The following is a 9,892-nucleotide window of genomic DNA, read 5'->3' as shown; positions in this document are numbered from 1 at the left end:
CACAGCAACACCACTTTACTTTGTGATAGCTTTAATCTTCAGACACTAAGAAGAATCTTGCAGTGATGCTTCAGGGTGTGGGAGGTATTCAGTAGGTGCCATTCCTCACTCTGTGTTGACCCTCCTGGTGGATGCAGGGAAGGCTGTGGATGTTGTCTACTTGGACTTCAGCAAGGCCTTTGACACTGTCTCCCACAGCACACTCCTGGAAAAGCTGGCAGCCCACGGCTTGCACAGGAGCACTCTTTGCTGGGTCAGGAACTGGCTGCGTGGCTGAGCCCAGAGAGTGAATGGTGCTGCATCCAGCTGGCAGCCAGGCACCAGTGGTGTCCTTCAGGGGTCTGTGCTGGGGCCAGCTCTGTTCAATATTTTTATTGACGACATGGATAAGGGGATTGAGTCTTTCGTTGGTGAATTTGCAGATGACACTAAGCTGGGAGTGTGTGTCAATCTGTTGGAAGGTAGGAGGGCTCTGCAGAGAGACCTGGAATGGTTGGATGGATGGGCAGAGTCCAATAAGATGAAGTTTATTAAGTCCAAGTGCCAACTCCTGAATTTTGACCACAATAACCCCCTGCAATGTTGTAGGCTGGAGATGGTATGTCTGGACAGTGCCCAGGCAGAAAGGGACTTGGGGGTGCTGGTGAAAGCAGCTGAACAGGAGCCAGCAGTGTGCCCTGGTGGCCAAGAAGGCCAAGGGCATCCTGGTCTGGATCAGGAATGGTGTGGCCACCAGGAGCAGGGAGGTCATTCTTCCCCTGTACTCAGCACTGATGAGGCCACACCACAAGTGCTGTGTCCAGTTCTGGACCCTCAGTTCAGGAAGGACGTTGAGACACTTGAGGGCATCCAGAGGAGGCAACGAGGCTGGAGAGGGGCTTGGAACACAAACCCTGTGAGGAATGGCTGAGGGAGCTGGAGTTGTTTAGCCTGGAGAACAGGATACTCAGGAGTGACCTTGTCACTCTCTACAATTGCTTGAAAGGTGGTTGTACTCAGATGGGGCTTGGTCTCTTTTTCCAGGCAGCAACTGACTGAACAAGAGAACACAGTCTTAAGCTGCACCAAGGGAAATTTAGGTTAGATATTAAGAAAACGTCTTTTCCAGAAAGAGTAATAAAAGACTGGAATCGTCTGCCCAGGGGACATGGTGGAGTCACCACCCCTGGATGCATTAAAAAAATGATTGGCTAGGGCACTCACTGTCATGCTTTAGTTGAGGTGCTGTTAGGGCATGGGCTGGACTTGATAATCTTGACAGTTTCTTCCAACCTAGTAATTCTATAATGCTGTGATATGGGATCAAAGTACAATATGTAAAGTCATTTTCATGAGCATTTTCTTGCCCTCCTATTGACTTTGGAGATTGGATAACCACAACTGATGGGTATGTGGTTAGGCACCCATGGTTTAGGAGGTAATGCTGCAGTCAAATTTGGTTTGTTTCTTTGCTGGTTACTTCACCCTGGTTGTGCCATCTGTCATGGAATTTTCTGGTTCTGTGTGTTCTGCAGTTCCTGGGACTATTACCTGTCTCCCTGGGGTGAGCATGAGCTCTTGGACAGGTCTTGACACTGAAATGTCCATGCATTGTTTCCCCAGTTCTCCCATGCCTCACATTTCCACACTTCTTTCTACTGCAAGAAAACCTGAGTGTGCAGGCTGGCTCATCTTCAAGCTGAAGAGTTGATCAGTTAGCAGGTACTCTTTGCAATAAACCTCCTTTGCTGACCTAGAAACCAAAAAGCATTTCATTTATCAGCCACAGATTTGCCTTTATCCTGCAGGTGGTTCCCACTGCAGGGTGGTGATCCATCACCTGTGAATCATTCTTTCCCAGGTGTCACTGTCTCTGCCTCCACCCCTTGTGTGGTAGTGGCTTTTCCTGGGTGCAGGTGCACACTGTGATTACTCCATCACATCCTTTTAGTCTTGGATCAGAGAAGGTTTTGTGGAACTTCTTTTGAGGGCCTGGATGGACAGACACACAGACACAGAGAAGACACTGTGGGAACAGCTAAAGTTTTTTTCCTGATACCTGGCTATGGGTAAATATTTTAGTTTTTCTCAGTGCCCTTAGGGCACTATTAGACCTTAATAGCCCAGATCAGATTCACCTGGGCCTCTGGCACACCCTCTGCCAGTGCACCTGAAAGATCAATTCAGGCACCGTTGTGCACCTTTGGTTCTTGTCTGACCTATGTCGTGGGTATGCCTGCACTCAGTGCTGTCTCTGTTCACCTGGTTGGACCTCTAGCTCTGCCTACTGCTCTTTGTGACTGGACTCTGAAATGTCCTCTGGACTTGATCCTTTAGCTTGGCCTGTAAGGGATTGTTACTTAACCATATTATTCGTGCCCTGTGGGGTGGCACCCTAGGTGGTGATGGCATTTCTTGCATTGGGATCAGGCTTGAGCTCTGGCTTATCCTCTATTGTGAAGCAACCTTCCTCTTACTGATCTCTGACATAGTCAGAGGTTTTGGCAGAAATACTAATTTGAAATTTAGGTAAGGCATTATTCTGTGTGCTGGTTGGTTATTTAATTTTCATGTGTCTTGTTCAGGAAAACCACAAGTTATGCTTATCATAAAGCAATATTTAGTCTTCACGTATCCCATGTACAGTAGGTACAAGCCTCTGGAAGTCAAAGGAAACGCTGATGAAGATGATGCTCCAAGGTTGGAGGTGTTGCCAAGGTTAAGTGAGCAGCTGTCACTGGGCTTGTTCAGCTTAGAGAAGGCTGAGTGGAGACCTCGTTGGAGTCTATGACTTTCCCAAGGGGACAACAGGGAAGGAGGTGATGACCTTCTCCCTCTGGTGACCAGTGAGAAGACATGAGGAGATGGAAGAAAGCGGCATCAGGGGAAGTTCAGACTGAACATTAGGAAAAGCTTCTTCACTGAGAAGTTGGTTGGGTGCTGCAGCAGAGTCCCCAGGGAAGTGGTTGTGGCACCATGCTGACAGAGTTCAAATAGCATCTGGATAATGCTGTCATATATTTTACTGCTAGATAGTCCTATGAGAATTGGGCTGAATGATTCTTATGGGGCCCTTCACATTTGATATATCTTATGATTTACAAAGCCCAGAACACTTCCTACTAGCTCTATGAAGGCACAGCTATTATAGGAACAAGGCATTCCCATGAAGAAAATGAGCAGTATAGAAGGCTACATTTGCTGATCCAACTCTAATCATCATTTTAGAAAGGCAGAGCAATTTGCAGCCAATTGGGTATGAGGAAGTAATGCTGCCTGATGAGTTGGCAGGACTTCCATGCTCTTTTCCCAGCTTTGTCTGCCTGCTGGTGGATCATCTCTGCTGCTGAACAGACAACATGGCCTCTGACCGTGGGTGGAGCAGCCCAACAGCACAAAAGAAGGTGTGCTGTTGCAAGCTGATTAGAGCATTGGAAAAATGAGTTTTCACTGACTTGTACACAGGGCCTCTGTAACCTTGATAATGTAGTCAATTCCCTGGACTGCAGAAAGAGTTGAGATCCCCAGGTGAGCTATTTGTAGATTTAAGCTATTAATAGCTATCATCACCTAAGGCAGACTGGGTCAAGGAGCTCTCCTTTCTCCTCCTCTACTTCTGAATTCACAGACATAACTTGGAACATGCTGTAATTGTCAGTCATTGCATAGGTAGCAAATTACTGAGCACCTCAAATAAAGAGGAAAGAAAGTGGCATGTACCGTCAGAGATTAATCTGTAAACCATGATGGCTCTTGTGCCTATAGAAGGGATCCACATCTTCAGGGGTACAGGGAACTTTTCTTGAATGTTCAATAGACACTTCAATGATGTAAAAATTGAGTTAGGGGTCTCCTGAATGTGGAATGTGACAGTGGCCATATCTCAAGGGGAAACCTAAACCTTAACCCGTATCTAGGTGGTGCCCAAGTCATCTGAGAGCTGTGGAGGTGGTGGACTCTGGTTTCCTATGGTTTTGTCTTGCACTGTTTTATCTACTATCTCATTAGATGGAAAATCCCCCTGTTTTCCCAGGACTAGAGTTCAGTACGTTTCACTCTTTGCACCCATCTAAGGCAACCATGCTGTAGCCTTCTCAGTGGGGGAGTTGATGGGGGTTTTCTTCTCACTGTCTGCTGGCCTATTTTATATACTGGAGAAACTGAAAATATCTGACGCTGCCGTGTGTTTGTTACACTGGACTGGCAGGCCAGCAGGATCGAAGGTTGCTGGGAGGAGACTGAGTCGAGTTATGCATACACATAAACATATGCACAATTACAGTAACCTGATTACCTTAGGAAACCAAGCTGCAAGTAGCATGAGGTGTAGTAGGATTGTATGAAAAATGGTATTTTCCTCAAATAGAAAGGGAGTCACTAAAATTTGGACACTTGGTGGTTCAATGACATCTGAATATGGACATACACAGAGAGAGAAAATTAAAGCAGAACAAGAAGTGGCAAAAGACAACCGCCTCGAAAATATACACAGGTAACTAAGATATTTTTGAAGTGTGAGTGTTCATGTAATAGGGTATGCACACGCAGCTGTACTGAGCAGTGGGCATAACTCAAAGTATATTTCTTAAAAATAAGTAGAATTGTTTTTATTCTCCTTGCAGAAATACATCACAACGTCCTCAAGGCTGATGGTGGAATTCCATTTTGAAACCTACATGGTGGAATATTGTCCTGACTAGAGAGGACAAGAAATTGCTCTGCAGTGTTTCCTTTCAAAAGGAAAGAAATCCACTCAAAACAACCATCAAGCTATGGTCAGGCTTTTTGTTTGATTTTTCTCAAACAGCCCCTTGCAGATGATTAGAAGCTATATCTGTCCCTGCTCCCTGTGTCACATGGAACAAGATGCTGTGGGTTCTCCTCTGACCTCTACATGGTCATAACAGTCCCAACACACGTACAGAATTCCCCACTGCTACAGAGATGCTGTGTGGATGGTAGATTAGGGTAAGATGCTGCTCCTGATTCTCAAGTTTTGCTTTACCATAAGCCTGTTTTGGGATGAGTTGCTCCTCAATAGGGAATTCCTATTGCCCAGTGTTCAGTATGCTTCAGTGATGCAGGAATTAGGTGTCAGGTGAAATCCTGTCTGATGTAACAGTAAATGACCGAGGTTAGGTTGTAGATGGTAAGAATCAGCTACTTAAATTAATCATGACATGTACAATACTTGGTAGGTATTGAAATAGTTACTCGTAACAGCAAAGATGGCAGTGTCTAGTTCTGAATTGTATCTATGGAGCTATTTCTTTCCTTTAAAGTTTAAGTATTAAAGCACTAAATACTTGTGCACAGTTCAGCACAGTGTAGACACTTCTGAAAGCAGCTATAAATATATTTACCGCTCCAAATTTGAGCAAGCCTCTGGCAAGTGTGAAATACTGTCAAGTCTGTTTTGCATTCTCTCAGTGTTTGGATGTCTGACTTCTGCTTTATGCCACCACAGAGTTGGCAAGACACAGACAAAGCATTTTTCCCAGCTCTCAACCATATCATAAACTCTGCAGGCTTATAAAGCAGTCTGTATTCTGGTGGCATTCCCTAATGCTGCAAGTATAAAGACGCCTAACAGAGAAAAGAAATACTTTTGGTAAAAATAACTGCTAATAGAAAGTTTTACTGAACTATGGTAGAAAATTGCCAAGGGCTGAATGGCCACAGATTGCATTTTTTCTTGCAGAAAAGCTGCTTTGAACTGTGCGTGGCAATCTGACCATGCTTGGGACTGATTGAACTGAGCAATGATCCAGTGATGTTCCCCAGGGAGCCTTGACATGGCCAGCACTCCAAACTTGGCCTTCACAGAGAATCAGAGAAAGAAATAGAGTAGAGGCATCTACAAAATGTTCCTGGTAGTTGTCCTACAACTTAATTGACTCTGTGAAAGACATGAAAAAGCCTCCATGTGGAAGATGACAGAGAGCAACCCAGATCCCAGGGATGAGGTATAGTAGTACCTTTCCCTCCTCCCCTTCCTCCTTGTGTCTGCTCGCATACATTTGTATATGGTATGGCAACCCACAAACATTCAAAACTCTGTCACTCAGAAATAGCATGATTGGTTTTAGTAATCAGGTCATCTTAATAAATACAATTTTGCTTCTTGGCCTTCTGATGTTGCATCTACAGATCACCACCTTTTATGAGGTTTTTACTTCTTTCTTATTTATTTATTTGCCAGTCATTTCAATACCAATTTTTAAAGTTTTCATGCAGCACCAATGAGCATGACAGTTTCCTTAAAATATATAGACTGGAATTCTCTGTTAAACCAAGGCAGAGGATTTAAGAAAGATACAGAATACCACAGGTTCACACTAGAATGATTGTTGTCCAAACTATTTTTTATAAACATGCAGTAAGTAAAATATGACCAGTCCAATGATTAGCAAAAGCACAACCTCAACAGCATGCATCAGAGTCAGACAGGCTTCACAGAAGGATGCCAGACAGCAGGATACAAAACAAATTATTCCCTTATCAAGTGATGCCCTCAGAGAAGAGCTTCATGACCCTGAAGTACTAACCAGCACTGAAAAACTTCAGGGTTGCAGGAAAGGTAAGGAAATAATGCTGCAGAGATCAAAAGTCCTTAAAGAAAATTTGGCATTGCCAACCTAATAAAAGATTGATTAGGAGCTGGAGTCTGTCTTCATAGGCTACAGACTGTCTTAGGTCAAGACGTAATTTGTACCCTCTGAGAGTCCCTCATCTCAGTTGAACTGTAGTTTTGGATTTAATGTGCAAGTTTTAGTGGTTTGTACAACTTGAATTAATATTTTTGAATAGCAACATAACTGACTGGTGCTTCTGTAGGGCTCAAGTCCTGACACAGAGAAGAAAAACTCTCTCTGGTCTCACAGGCTGTGATTCAGCCCCCAGAACACCTCTGCACCTCATTTGCCTGCTGTCCTTTCTAAAGCTGGACTTCCTGAAGAAGCCATGATAGGCAAGCATCTCTGTTGTCCCAGAACTGCACACTCAAATGGGCCTGCCTCCCCACAATCCTTTCAGCAAGAACCCAGGTAAGGACTACATTTTCTCAATGAGGTGGGCACAGCTATTGGCAAGTCCTGTGCAAGAGTCATAAACATTCTTTATTCCTAAATCATATGCCTTGGGTTCTTGGAAGCAAATTATTGGTCTGTGCTGGTATGTAATCACCTTTTAATCAAGTGACTGAGACTTCTATTTTGTTATTTTAAAATTCAGGCCTGGTAATGAACTATAATGATTCACTTTTCAGGTAGAAATCTCAAGTAGCATCCTTAAAAGTTCCCAAAAGTCTTGTGAGGTAAGCAATAATGTCTGGCTCTGCAGATGGGTACATTTTGCTCTGGGAGGGCAAGAGGCCAATTCCATATAGACAACTAGAACGTCATGGCACCCATAAACTTTGGCAAATATGAGTTACAATAATTTGCCCGCAGTGGGAATGTGGGATGCCTGGCGTTCAGTTGCCCAAGTGTTTTGCCTGCTAGCCATATTCTTTAGCCACTTTAGCCACTCCGCCTGGAGTGTCTGAGTGCTGTGGTCAAGGTGTGCAGCAGGCTACTGTAAGTTTGTGAGACATGGGCTCTGACTTCAGGCAGCATGCCTTTTGTTTGTTTTCTTCCTCAGATGGCTTTCTGCCTGGTCTCTGGCTATATCTAGTCAGTGAACAGTGTAAAATTAGGAACTAATAACTGTCACATTGGACTGAATAAAATATCAGCTTTAATCCTTTTTTTAAATGTGTGTGTGTATGTCTCTTTGTTTTCCAGCATCTATAAAACCAAAGTATTAAAATACAGCAGATGTCAGTCAACCATTTCTACAGACTTAAAACTATGCTTCCATAACCATCTATTGCCTCTGGAGTGAGAAACTGGGGAATGGTTACGTTTTCTTGAGTGTCCCATAAAGGCAGTAAGCCCCATGTGAGCTGTTTTAAGAGTGAGTCCTCTGTCAAAATGTTTAGTGGGGAAAGCCTCTGTACACTGAGGGTCACTTCAGTCATCCCATCTCTTCAGGTTTGTGGTCTTAACACTGGGTCTCATGTCATTTGGGAAAAAAAAAGACCCCACGCAAAAAAACCCAACTCCAAAAACCAAAACAACAGGAAATTATTTTGTGTCAAGGTGACCATAAGAACTGTTGGTGAATTTGATTCATTTTTCCCCTTAAAATCATGAGTATTTATATTCCTATACAGAAAAAGCCAATAATATCTACAGAGCATGTTTAATATGTATAAAGCAGTCTCTTAGAGGATTCTCTTTATTTTTTTTCTGCATGCAATGTGCTGTGTGCTGTTCAGGCACTGTTCTTGTATGTACAGACTGAGTCATCCATTCAGGGAATAGAAGTCATGGTCCCACGCTGAGTCATGCTGGCCAAATACAGAGTATCAAGCATCAAAAAATGAAGAGCAGCCTTAGCCTCAAAGAGCTTTTGGAAGTGGAATGTGTCTTAACTATTACAAACATTTGTTGAGCAATTCTGACAAATCTATAAAATTCATTGCTGTCTTGAGAGTAGGAAAAGGAGTAGTTCTAAGAACAGATGAACTAAAGAAACCTAATTTCTTATAAATCTTTCATTAAAGAAATTTGTATAAACCCTGTATTAATCTAACACATTATTTAAATCTATTTATTTTTCTTTTTCTTTGGTTTGAAGAAGATGAGTTCAGTGGAAAGCTCTTTCACTACAAAACATTTATCTCTCTCTGAGGGACTGTCTAGTATCCAACAAGACTGTTTCATCTCAGAAGCCAGGTTAAAAGAATGTTTTATATTTGGGAACTAGCAGTCACCAAACCAGAAGCAGTGCCTGAAGGGTTAGTAGTAGCAGGGAAGGAGATGCTGCTGGGGCAGAAACTTAGGAAGATCCCATAATATCTAATGTGTTGAAAGACAAAACAATAAAGCAAGTTGAGGGCGATAAAGTTATTTGACTGCATATGAAGCACTCCTATAAGTACACCTAGGATTGCATTGCCTGATAAAGCAGTTTTATTCAGGGTCAAATGTAACCTGGGATCTTGCAGGGTTGCTTCCTGTTTGAATATACACGATGAGACATTAGACTCATTTGTTTGGTTATGGAACAGCCAAAAGTATGTTGAGGTGCTTGAGTTCAGGCATCGATGATTGTTTGCATGCTTTTGGTTTTGGTTTGATTCTACAGAACTGCTATAAACAGCTTCTGAACAACCTCTGAACTTGAGCCCTGTTTCTGAGGTAGGATGGGTCCAAAGTTTCACATACTCTTTCAGTTCACTAACAGTGCTGTTCACATGTGACTGAACTTGTATCTGGGCAAAATCTTAGATTAAGCGGAGCAATGTGTGGCAAGCCTCTTCCTCCTGGGATGAAGTAAATTTCAGTTTATGATTCTAACCAGACCACTGTGGATGTGGCCGGTGCTGTTCAGCCTGTGCTAACGGGCTTGGCAAGGACAGCTCAAAACCCCCTGCTCCAGAATGTACAGGAACCCTGCACCAAGTTTGGAGGAAAGGCTCCATTCATAGAGAGCAGGAGCATCACTAGAACTTTTTTCTTTTAAGGACCAACAGTTTGACTTCACAAGTTTGTCGGTGATCTAGCAAACAATACATGAAACAAGACTCAGGTGTGAACCACACTCGAGCTGCTGTTAAGACCTGAAGCTGACAGACAGTGAAGGAGTTATTGCTTGGCTTAACCTCTCAGCAGAGTGAGGTGCAGTGCTGTGTGCTGAAAATATGATGTACCTGTGAAATTTGTTTCTGGTAAATTAATACTAATAACCTGATATCCTGTATGAGGGCTCTGGAAGTTCAAAAATTACGAAGTGTGGGCCCATCTAGAAAGAAGTATTTCTGATTGCTTCAAAATTGCACTTAAAATTGGGGAACTAGAAATTCTCC

The sequence above is a fragment of the Prinia subflava genome, chromosome 1 (genome assembly GCF_021018805.1).
Source record: "Prinia subflava isolate CZ2003 ecotype Zambia chromosome 1, Cam_Psub_1.2, whole genome shotgun sequence".
NCBI lineage: Eukaryota > Metazoa > Chordata > Aves > Passeriformes > Cisticolidae > Prinia > Prinia subflava.
This window is presented reverse-complemented; position numbering follows the sequence as displayed.